Below are 11,703 nucleotides of genomic sequence, written 5' to 3'. Positions count from 1 at the left end.
CTTGGCTGTCACATTCAAGCCAGGGCTGGGGCTGAGAGGGGGCTGTTTTTTTCAATTATCCAAGCTGCAGAACACATTTGAGCCCTTTGCTGTGCCCGTGGTCCGTGTGTTCACTGCTGGGCTTTGATGGGTGAAGAGGTTATAAAGCCAGGGAAAAAGGCATCTGGTTACCCTGCTCATCTGCACTTGCCTGCTCACTCCTGGCTTAAAATCATCTTGCAAGTTTGTTGGAGCCAGAGTTTCCCTTTTTAAATGTTTGTGTAGTAGCCAGCACTGCAGGACCCTGCTCTGTGTGGAGGAAGCGTCGTTTTAACTGAAGCAGTGCCACTGTACAGCTGTGAGCCCAAGAGACAGAGGATGGCAGGTGGTTTATTTCCAAAATCCATTGCAAAAGCAGGGACCAGACCTGACCTCATCACAGTCTACAGCTTCCTCTTGAGGAGAAGAGGAGGGGCAGGCACTGATCTCTTCTCTGACCAGTAACAGGGCCCGAGGGAATGGCTGGAGCTGTGTCAGGGGAGGTTTAGGTTGGATATTAGGAAAAGGTTCTTCATCCAGAGGGTGGTCAGACACTGAAACAGGCTCCCCCAGGGAAAGGGTCACAGCACCAAGCCTGATGAGACTGGATTTAAATAAAGAGAAAGACGTCTGAGAGTCTACACAAGGCAGAGCAAATCTGGGACTCCTTTTCTCTGCCTCTCAGGACTCCCATCTGCAAGCAGGGATCAACCCTTTGCTATTTTGTGTTTTTTTTTTCAAACAGTGGCTCAGATGCATGAGGAACTGCAACAAGCCCCTTCTGCAGCACTGGGGTGTCATAAGAACAAAGAGGGAAATTCACAGGCTCTAGGTAAAGTCACTCTGCGTGCTCAGCACCTGGGAGAGATGAGGAGAAGCATTTCCAGGAGATCTGCTGAGGAGGTTTTTGAAAGTGTTTTCAAGCCCATGACCTTGTCAGTAGAGCTTCTGAGCCCTGTGATGGCCAACAAACCTTCATCCCTGTGCGGTGTCCTCATCTTCTTTATATAAACTCAAGCCCCAGGCAAGGGCAGTCGGCCAAGCAAGCACACACAAATTCCTTCCTTGCCTGCTTCCACCCTGTGCTCTGCTCAATGCACGGGCCCCACATGGGGCCTTGGAGAGAAAGGTCAGGACCATTTGGTGTCCTCTTACTTTGGCTAGTGAAAGGGTGTCTCTGGCTGTGCAGCCTTCTAAAAATAAGCCAGGCTTGCAGAGAGGTTTTGCTCTCCACCACACACAGGAATAAAAGGACAGGAGAGGTAGGAAAGGTGTCAGGTGAGGGAGGTGTCCAAAAGCTGCTTCCCTCCAAACCACACATATGCTTCCTCCTTTGTGTGAGCATCCTGCGTGCTGAGAGAGGGGCAGAGAGGGAAGCAGAGGCATCAGAAAGCCTCTCTTGCCACTGGCATGGAATGCAGACCTGCTGGAGGGGCCACAAAGAGACCCCTGCCCCGGTGACAGGCTGGCAGCAGGGGCTGGGGACACGGGCACGATGCCTGTGAGTGGGCAGGATGCCACCATGGCTGCAGTGGGGACATGGAGAAATGCCAGCATGCTGAGAGGGGCTTCGGGTGGCCACGGTTTGGGGGAGACCTCCTGAGAGAGAGCCATGGGCTGCTCAGAGCAGTAACAGCCCCTGCACTGGGGAGCGGCGGGTTTGGGATAGATACGGGGAAGATAGGGGGTGTAATCCTTTGGGAACAGGGCTGCCTGCTAGAGGACAGGTCACCAAGGGAGATTTTAGGGCTTTAACTCCTTCAGGACTTTGAGGGGTCCAACAGCACAGAGCAGGCTGCAGAGTGGCTGTAGCATTGACATTTCAGGTGCTGGCGAGGCTCTCCCACCACCAGAGCTGGCCAGTATAAACCAGTTCACTTCAGTGTTCATCTTCATCCTTTCTTTCCTTTGGCTTACCATGGAAATATGTCCTGTGACAGCACTTCTCCTGTGATTTTGAATACTGAGTCCAGCTTGATGTTCTATGAAAGGTATTTCTCACTTGACTTTTCCCAGGCAATCCTGCCTCGACCAATTAATTGCTCATCTAAGCAAGCCCACAAAGTGTGACAAAGGCAGCAAGAGATGGTGGGAAAATGTGCCAGAAAACCCCGGATTTACCCTGGCTTTCAAAATCAGGAGAGTGTTTCCATCACATTTATGGAGAGCTTGGAAGTTTTCATCCTGAATGCTGCACGTGGGTCCCCTGGGTACAAGGAGGGGGATTTCAGCCCAAAGGGGTGTGCAGAGGAGGTCTGTGAGGAAGGTCAGAGGAATGGAGGGCCAACCATAGGAGAAGGGACTAAATCCTCCTGGTATTGTAGATGGATTTTAGTCATTATATGAGCAGTATTATATTTTATGGCTGCCTAAAACAGCTGATTGTGGGATTTGAGAAATCACTGGCCATATATTCTACACTGTAATCAGGAATTAATCTGGCCAGCTGCCCACAGCTCTGTGATTGCATCTCTCCAAAGAGCCTTATAGTATTCCTTGAGGTCTGGGTAGATGGCAAACACTGGGAGCAGTCATCAGTCTCTGACAAGGCAGAACAAGAGTTGGTGACGATAAATAAAGAGGAGGTCAATCCAATTTCCTGTGATGGGCCATTTGTGAGAGGGAAGGGGTATGTCTGTGTGAGAACCACCTGACATTGCACAGGCAGCCATCCTGTTAACCACCCCCTCCTTCAACAGGTAAGAGTGTAAATGTACCTACCCGAACCCGACTGGAATTTCACATCCACAACACAAGCCCAGCTTAGGAGCTGTGGAAGTGAATGTCAGGAACACGGGGCAGAGCTTGTGAACCCCACATGGTGATGGCCCTCTGCATGTGTGTAAGCCAAAACCTGGGGAAAACTTGTTTATAGGAGAGGAAATGAGAGCTCTTCACTCAGCTCCTTCTGGGTAACTGCTGTGCTGTAGATCAGAGCTGCCCGAGAGCACAGCAGCACAGGCAGCACCGGTGCCTACACTGGAGGACAATTCATCCAGCCTGGCTGAGCTAAGAATAATAAAAAATAAAAGCCTTGGTGGTAACCTGGGAAGGCTGCTGTTTCCCCAGCAAAACAAAAGATTCCACTAAAAACCTTCTTGTCCCCGTGTTTTTGACATGAATCACCAGGAAAGGCATCGTGCTGGGAGCTGTGATTTCAGCTCTCATCCCAGCTCTGAGCTCGGTCCACTCGTTCTGCCTTTCCCTGTCTGTAGGATGGGGAGATTCCTTAATGGCTTTAAGCTGAAAAGGGCTGGGTTTAAATTGGATGTGAGGAAGAAATTCTTTCCTGTGAGGGTGGTGAGGCACTGGAACACATTATTGAGGGAAGTTTTTGAAGCCCCATCCCTGGAAGTGTCCAAGGCCAGGCTGGATGGGGCTTGGAGCACCCTGGGACAGTGGAAGGTGTCTCTGCCCATGGCATGGGAGGTGGAACTGGATGATCTTTAAGGTCCCTTCCAATCCAAACCATTCCATGATTCGATGATTCTATAAATCATACTTAGAAAACATCGCGGGGTTCTTCAACAAGCATTTGACAACCACAGAATGATCTTATTAAACGTGGGTGTTGGGTTGACTTGGATGATGTCCTAACCAACATTCATCGCCCAAACAAAACCGAGGTGAGCAAACTGCGCTCCAGGCTATAAACAGTAGCTGTGGTGGGCAGGAAATAATGCAGGTAACACTTCCAATTCACAGCTCAGCCATCCCTCTTAGAAAACACCTTTGGTCACAGGCAAACAAAGGTCCCCAAAGCTGATTTGATTCCTCTTTGCTCCTCAACCCCTATGTGCTGCTGGAAACCCGTTTGTGTTGTGCTCTGCAGGGAGGGGGGAAAGGCAGCCAAGGGAAGCAGTACAAAATCTGCCTCTGGAGGTTCATTTCGCAGGGAGCTGCAGGGACTTTCACGCACGTATAGAAACTTATTAATAATAAACAGAGTCATCTGGAACATTCCTACATCCTGGGTAGGGGTTAGTGCTTCCAAGTCAGGGAAATCTAGCAGATGAGCAAAGAGGGACTGTGAGGATAAATGGGAATGTTGGTGTAGGGCTGCACCCAGAGGCTTCAATCTCTGGAGGAGGGGATGGGGAATTGCCTGCCCCCGATTCAGGAGAGCCAGCCCAGAGATCAGAGCCAACAAAGGCTGTTATTGCTGGCAAGAGCAATGAAATTAAAGAGATGTTTCACTATCCATCATCAGGTGTGTCAGTTTTCAACACTTAATGGCTGCAAGTTTAAGCCTTTCTCGGCTTCGTTTCCAGTCATTGGCTTTTAATTTCGGGCACAAAAGAGGGAATTACATTGGAAGTACTGCAGGTGAGATTTCCTCCCTCCTGCCACACATTTCCATGGCAATGCATCAGTAATGAGACTTCATGGGCAGCATCTTCCTTGCCAAAGCAGAATAATTAATTCTGTTCTTTACCTGGTTGCTTGTCCAAAATCGCTCTGGGATAATGGGATGGAGACTAAGCCAGTCCTTTCCTGTGGTATGTGACAGCCAAATGCCACACACCAGATCACATCACTGCCCCTCCTCGAAGAGCTGAGGTGTCTGAGGGGCAGAGCACCGTCCTGAGATCTCACCAGGAGTCTGGGGCCTGTGCTCAGCCTCCCCAGGTGTGGTCCCAGGCTTTCCTTTGGCATCCCAGGCTGAGGAACATGGGGCACATGTCAGCTCAGCTCAGTCAAGGTGGTGCTGAAGAAACCCTGCTGCAGCCTTTGCCGTAGGTTCAGCCCCCAGGTGAAGAAACAAGCAGAACCACACAGAGGGTGAGAGCAGCAGCGTATGGAGCATGGGAGGACTGAGGGAAAGAGCCCCTTCACTTTCACAGCCACAAGAATGTGTGTCAGAGAGAGATACAGGCTCCTTTTTGGCATTTGTCAGACAACAGCAGTTTTTCAAGGCAGCATCATATGGATTTTCCTTTTATAAACATCTCCCTCGTGGAAATCCCCATTGGTCCCTGCTATTCCAGCAAAGGAGAGTGTCTAATTCAGCTCATTTTCCCGCAGGAAGATCCAGCTGATTATGCAATAGCAATGTGTACCAGCACGTTAATGGTGCTTGGCACCTTCCTGGGCTGCACGGGAGGCAGGGGATATTGCTGTCATTATGGAATTAGTCATGCTGGAAACACCGCGGGGTTTGTTTAATCCAAGGAGAAAAGGAAAAGAATTGGTGGGGTGGGGTGAACAGAGGCAACAACGGCAGCTTTCTGAGCCAGACAGAGAGGGAGCCAGGGCAGGACCTGGCACCTTTGCCAGCGAGGGGGTGTTCCAGCAGCTCCCCATGTTCCGGGTGCCTGGGGGTGTCCGTGGGTTTCAACCAGCTGCAGGCTGCAGTTTGGGGTTTTTTCACCATGCAGGAACACCCCAAGAGCTGTTTGGCTGGATTTTAGCAGGTATGAAACAGTCAGGTCCCTGCAGACCCCCATGGGAGGAGTGGCCTGGAGGGAAAGACCCAGCCTGGCCTTTGCTCACCGAGGGAACACACACAGGTTTCTGGAGAACCCGTGGTCACACACTGGGGATGTTCTTCTGTGGATGAGGAGAGGAGGGGTCCAGGCCAGTGCTCCCTGCTCTGCTGCTCTCCTGCCTTCATTGCAACACTGCTCCCCAGTCTGGCACTCTGCGGGTCCCCTCTGCCTCCCCAGGCCTTTCTGGGGTCAGGTACCATTGCCACACACTTCCCCTCGTGTCCCCTCCTCTGGAAATGCAGCCTGAGGTTACATCAGCCCAGTGGCCTCGGTCTGAGCCCTGCTTCCTGACCATCTCCCGGCCAAAAGAAGAGCTGTGTTGGCTGCAGGTGCCCCATGAGGTGCCTCCAACTCCTTCTGACCGTTCAGGAGACATCTCTGCAGGTGAGCTTGCAGCAGCTGAGACCCTTTCTCGCTCTGCTGGCTCTTCACCCCACCTGGGCTCCAGGCACCCCTGCTTCCCAGCTGCAGTTGTGTGCAAGCCCTCCCCATGCCACGGGCTGTGTGCTCAGTGCCAAGGCACAGCTGGGATCGTGCCAGCTGGAGATTGTCTGCTCCAGTCTCTTCCTCCCAAGCCAAGATTTAATGGTTTTGCAGCAAACTCAGTGGCTGCTTGTACCCCACCTGTGCCTGTGTAAGTGCTGCTTAGATTTCATGTGCTGTCGAGGGCCTTCAGATGCTGCCAGCTGAGCTGGCCCTCACAGGGCCAGGAGAGGATTGATCTGGACTAAATTAATGCACAGACAGGTCCCTAAAGCTGCTGTGAGCCACTCAGCCCACAGGAAACACTGCCACTGTGTTATGCCATAGGGAACCAGGCCAGAAGACTTGGCCTAAGGAAAAGGGATGTCTGTTCCTCCTTCAGCCAGCTGCCCACACCGTATCCCCTCTCATGGGTTTTCCTGCTGGGCACAAGGTCCTGACAAGGGACATTCTCTACCAATTGCTTCTGGTTCCACAAGAAAATGTCTGCAGCGAGCCTGGCTGTGTGGTGGAGCGTGTGCCCTTCTCTCATCTTTGTGGAGCAGAGCTCCCATCAGCAGCCTCCATCCCTCCCTTGTGGCGAGGGGGAAGCAAGATGTGGTGGGGATGTGCTCTCCCTGCTGGGTACGGCTAATTAACATAAGAAAGAGTACCAGAGGCTATGAGGCATCGCACCAGAGTGTAATTAGCTACACGGGACTTGCTAAGCGTCTCAGTCCGGGACAACAAGCAGGGAACCTCAGGGCCAGCCTCTGTCAAGGAGCTGCTGTATGACAGCAGAGCCCCCCGCGGGATGCTCGGTGCTGCCCTGGGTCATTCTGTGCCTTGTCCAAGGCTGTGTTGGGATGTGTGGAGTGGCCAAGTCCTTGCTTCCTGTCCCGGGTTGCCAACAGCACAGACATCTCTCTCCTCCTCACTGCAGCTTATTTAATATTTATGCACCCAAGTGCTCAGGAGTATCCTAACAGTTTATGTGCTTGAAAGTCCAGAGCTCTGCTGAGGTATTTTGCTGTCCGTGTTTCCTTTCCCCCCTTTTCTCCTTTGCATTGGGCTCTGCAAAGTGTTGTCACTGGGTCAGTCTGTTCTCCTGTGTGGGGATGGGAACAGGCTCCCAGCTGCTGTGAGGGTGTCTCCTCGTCACCTCCATCTGCTTCTCCCAGACCAGGGAGGGATGCCCTGGTGGGATTTCATCATCTCAGCTCCCTTTGCCAGGCCATGGAGCTCTCACGAACGCCAAGAAGAGGGTGTCCAAAAGAGGCCAGGTGAATCACACCTGGTTTTGGCCACTGAGCACCCAGGGGCATCCACAGTTGTCCACAATCAGACCCACACAGGTTGTCACACTCCTCGGGATTTGGGGACTTTAGGGACTGTGAGCCCAAGGTACAAAATATCTTATGCTGCTTCTGGTCTCCATGGTCACCTTGTGATGGGCTGGATTTAGATGTGCCTGGTTTAATCTATCTTTACTGGGATAGTAAACACACCCATTCCAATCTCTAAAGGCTTTGGAAACCACAGACAGAGGGATCTATCCTCAAGAGGCTAAACCAGAGGCAGTAGGACACCTCCTCTTTTGGATTAGCCAAAAGGGGACAAAAATAGCCTCAATCCCACCGGAAGCCTGAACCTGGGCTGTGATTCATGCCCTGGCTGGCTGCCCACGAGGTTTGCACAGGAATTTGTGAGTGGAGCTGTCGGGTTTCTGGCCCCAGCTACCCTGAGTGCCTGCAGGAAGGATGAACCCTTCCTGAAACATGCCAAGGCTTGGAAAGGAGCATCACATCACGCCTGGCAGGAGGAACCTGCTCCAAACATAATGCAGCTTCTGTTCAAGGCTCCCTTTTCTATTTTTACGTGTGTGGAGTGGTGTAAAATGTGATTTTTAATTTTGCTTTTAAAGAAACCCCACATGCAATGAAACACAGAGCAACAGGACGGGAGCCACTCCGGGAAAGGGGTGATGGGGAAAGGGAAAACAAGGCAGCAACCAAAAATCTGTCACCTGATGATGTTGTTAGAAGAGATGTTTGGTCCTGTTGCTGCTGTGTGTGTGCTCTCCTGTTTCCAGCCTGGCAGCCCTTGCCTGTCCTCCAGGAAAAAGGAGTCAGGACGACTCATAGGAATAATGCTGACCCATTGAGCAACACCAGGGGCTCCATGGTGAGGATCTGGGGTGAGTGGAGCAAACCATGTCACAGCTTTGGCACTGAAATAATTCTCTTTTACAGGGCTTCTCACTTGGAAAGGGCTTTTTGCATTGATTTTAGGCATCTTCTTCCCTACCCTAATGGAAGAGATACAGACCTGTATGGCCAGAGATCAAGAAAACCCCAAATGAGGGCAAAAAAATTATATTCACTTGCTTAATATTTTATAAAAGCCAGTTCTGTCTGAGACCAGGGTGGTTTGGTTTAACCACAGTGTGCAGGGGAGATTTATTACACAACTGCAGACAGAGGCTGAGTCTCTTGGGTCATGCTGTTATCTCATGAACAATCACTCTTGTCCATGCTGGGGTAAATGAGAAAAAGTTTGGGCTGAGGGAAGGGCCTCCAGGTGCAAGGGAAACCCCAGGGATGGTTTTGAATGGCAACTGTGATTGCCTGCTTTGACATTTGCCCAGAGGGTGGGACACAAATGCTCATTTCCTCTGCACACAGGGTGGGAAATTCTTTAATCGTCCACCTCACATCTCCCAAAAATTAATTAAAAAATTTCCTTGGGCAGAAAAGCTTCATCTTTCCCCATTCCCTGTGCTTGCAGTAAATAAAAGCTGCTCCCTGCCTCTCCTGTCACCTCTCTCTTATCTCTGGTGTTTCTCAGCCCTGGTCTCACCCCAGAGTTCTGCAGCTGAAAGCAAAGAAGGTGGGATGGGGCTTTCTGCAGGACAGATGCCACAGGGGAAGACAGCACAGGTGGCTGGGGTGGGAATGCAGGGCTGGACTCACTTCCCATCTGGAGGCACAGCACTGAGGCTCCTGTGTGGGCTCTCATGCCTCAAACCCTCTTTGCTTCTTCCCTTTCTGGGAGAGAGGAGCTGCCACCTCCCTCTGGAGGGTGAGACCTCACCTGGTGTAACAGTCACCCAGATGTGGGCAGGACTGTGCCTTGGTATTTTGGTAATTAATGGACTGAGTGGCTGCAAATCCAGTCAGTTCTAACCTCAGCAAGGTCCGTGGGTCTCTCTGCTCTGCCCTTGGCACGGGGAATTGGGGAGCAGGGACTGGTCAACAGCTACTGCTTAATTTTGCTGAGGATGCTGCTTTAGATCACTGCATTGGTCTAACACAAGGAGAGTCCTGGAAGAGCCTTTTTATGTTGACTTTTAAGGGCTTTTATCTTAAAAGCACATTACCACTCACCTAAACAAGGCCAGAGCTGGAGGCTGGATCATCCACAGCATGATCCATGGCATGTGTGCTGTCCCAGAACAGTTAATTCCCCCCCAGGAGGTGCCCAGTGTCACTCCCAATGTGCAGGCAGGACACTGCAGTCCTGTTTGGGGCAGCAGGAAGGTCAATCAGGTAAAGATGTTGGATACAGGCTCACCTCTGCATGGGAAAACAACACCCAAAGTGAGCCAAGGACATCATCCCCCTGCAGCATTGCCTGGGCTTTGGGAGTGGGTGGATGTTTTGGGAAGTATGATCCAAGGCAAAAATAAGCTGGGAAAGCAGCCTGGGAGCCAAGCCCAGTGGAGTTCCTTAGCGCCTCATTAGCCTCCCGAATGCTGTGTCCAAGCTGCCCAGAAACACACTGAGGATTTCTCCTCTGGACTAAGCACCATCCATTAAACTCCTGGCAGGGACCTGGCCACCAAGGCTGGCTTTGTCTCCACCTCCCATGTCCTAAGTCACTGCTCCTGAGCTCCACTCACACGCCCCCTGAATCAACTTTGGTTTTTAGCGTAAAAACCCAAACAAGGACTGGCATAAATGGATTCAGCTCCAGGTTGGGTTGTTGCAATGGGATGGGCAGAGCATGGGCATCTCTGCTGGGGCACTGGGGACGAGGGGTTCATCCCACCATCCTCTCCCATGGCTGGTGTGAGGCTGGGTGAGACCCTCCAGCCTACAGGCTGCTTATGGCCACTGCTCAACCCCCAAAGTAAGGAGGAATTTTTGAAGAGGATGGTGGGAAAAGTCCCTTTGTTTGTTCATTCCTTTTTCCCATCTCTGTCTGGAGAGAGAGAGAGGATTTTTGGAAGTCAGTCCAACTCTCTGTATTGCCTTGGCTGATACATTGCTCCCCATCCTCCCTTCAGTGCCATCGAGGAGTAGTTCAGACCAGTGCCTGATGCTAAACCCTGGGATGTGGAGGGAGGCACACTGGGAATAGGAGAGTGGTGCTTGGAGCGTGCAGTGCCACTCCTACAGCTCTTCCCATTGGGAAACACCAGCACCAGAGGCAGGGATGGGAAGAAGGTGCCCTGTGGAGTGCAGGCACCAGTTCTGGGGGCACATAGTCCCAGGCTGCTCACACACTGCCAGGCTCTGCAGCTGATCCCCTCACCTGGGCTCATTCCGAAGGGCTCCATCAGCAGCTCTGCTTCCCAGAGCTGGAAAGGGCAGAGGATTGTTTTTAATGAGGCTTTGCCTTGCTGGATGTTTGCCTGGTGTGGGCAGTGCCCTTCACCCTCCCTGCGGGCAGGGCCGTGGCCCCTGCGCTCCCCAGCTCGCTCAGCACCTGGAGGTGGGGACCCAGCAGGTTTGGGGATAAAATATGGAGATTGTGGGTTGATCACTGCCACATCCCACTTGAGGATGGAGGATCCCTGCAGGAAGTCAGGGCCCTGGCACAGAGTAAGGTGGAACAGCCTCCAGCCTCACTCCTGGAGAAGGTTTGTTCTCCACATCCTCCAGGGTACTGTGTGGCACCCACTGGGCTCTGACCTGCTTCCTCCCAGCAGCAAGGTTGGGATATTTGGGAGGCTCCTTCCCCCCACTCCTTCCCAAGGGCCCAGGATATGATTCAGCCCATCCTAAAGCAGGGCAGATGATTCACCTCCTCTAAGGGCCTGTGTCTTCCTACAGAGATAGGAAGGAAGGAAGGAAGGAAGGAAGGAAGGAAGGAAGGAAGGAAGGAAGGAAGGAAGGAAGGAAGGAAGGAAGGAAGGAAGGAAGGAAGGAAGGAAGGAAGGAAGGAAGGAAGAGAAAGAAAGAAAGAAAGAGAGAAAGAAGAAAGAGAGAAAGAAAGAAAGAGAGAAAGAAAGAGAGAAAGAGAGAAAGAGAGAAAGAGAGAAAGAGAGAAAGAGAGAAAGAAAGAAAGAGAGAAAGAGAGAAAGAGAGAAAGAGAGAAAGAGAGAGAGAGAGAAAGAAAGAAAGAAAGAAAGAAAGAAAGAAAGAAAGAAAGAAAGAAAGAAAGAAAGAAAGAAAGAAAGAAAGAAAGAAAGAAAGAAAGAAAGAAAGAAAGAAAGAAAGAAAGAAAGAAAGAAAGAAAGAAAGAAAGAAAGAAAGAAAGAAAGAAAGAAAGAAAGAAAGAAAGAAAGAAAGAAAGAAAGAAAGAAAGAAAGAAAGAAAGAAAGAAAGAAAGAAAGAAAGAAAGAAAGAAAGAAAGAAAGAAAGAAAGAAAGAAAGAAAGAAAGAAAGAAAGAAAGAAAGAAAGAAAGAAAGAAAGAAAGAAAGAAAGAAAGAAAGAAAGAAAGAAAGAAAGAAAGAAAGAAAGAAAGAAAGAAAGAAAGAAAGAAAGAAAAAGAAAACCGAGATGATGG

The sequence above is a fragment of the Aphelocoma coerulescens genome, chromosome 2, assembly GCF_041296385.1.
Source record: "Aphelocoma coerulescens isolate FSJ_1873_10779 chromosome 2, UR_Acoe_1.0, whole genome shotgun sequence".
Taxonomy (NCBI): domain Eukaryota; kingdom Metazoa; phylum Chordata; class Aves; order Passeriformes; family Corvidae; genus Aphelocoma; species Aphelocoma coerulescens.
Note: the sequence above shows the minus strand (reverse complement) of the source record.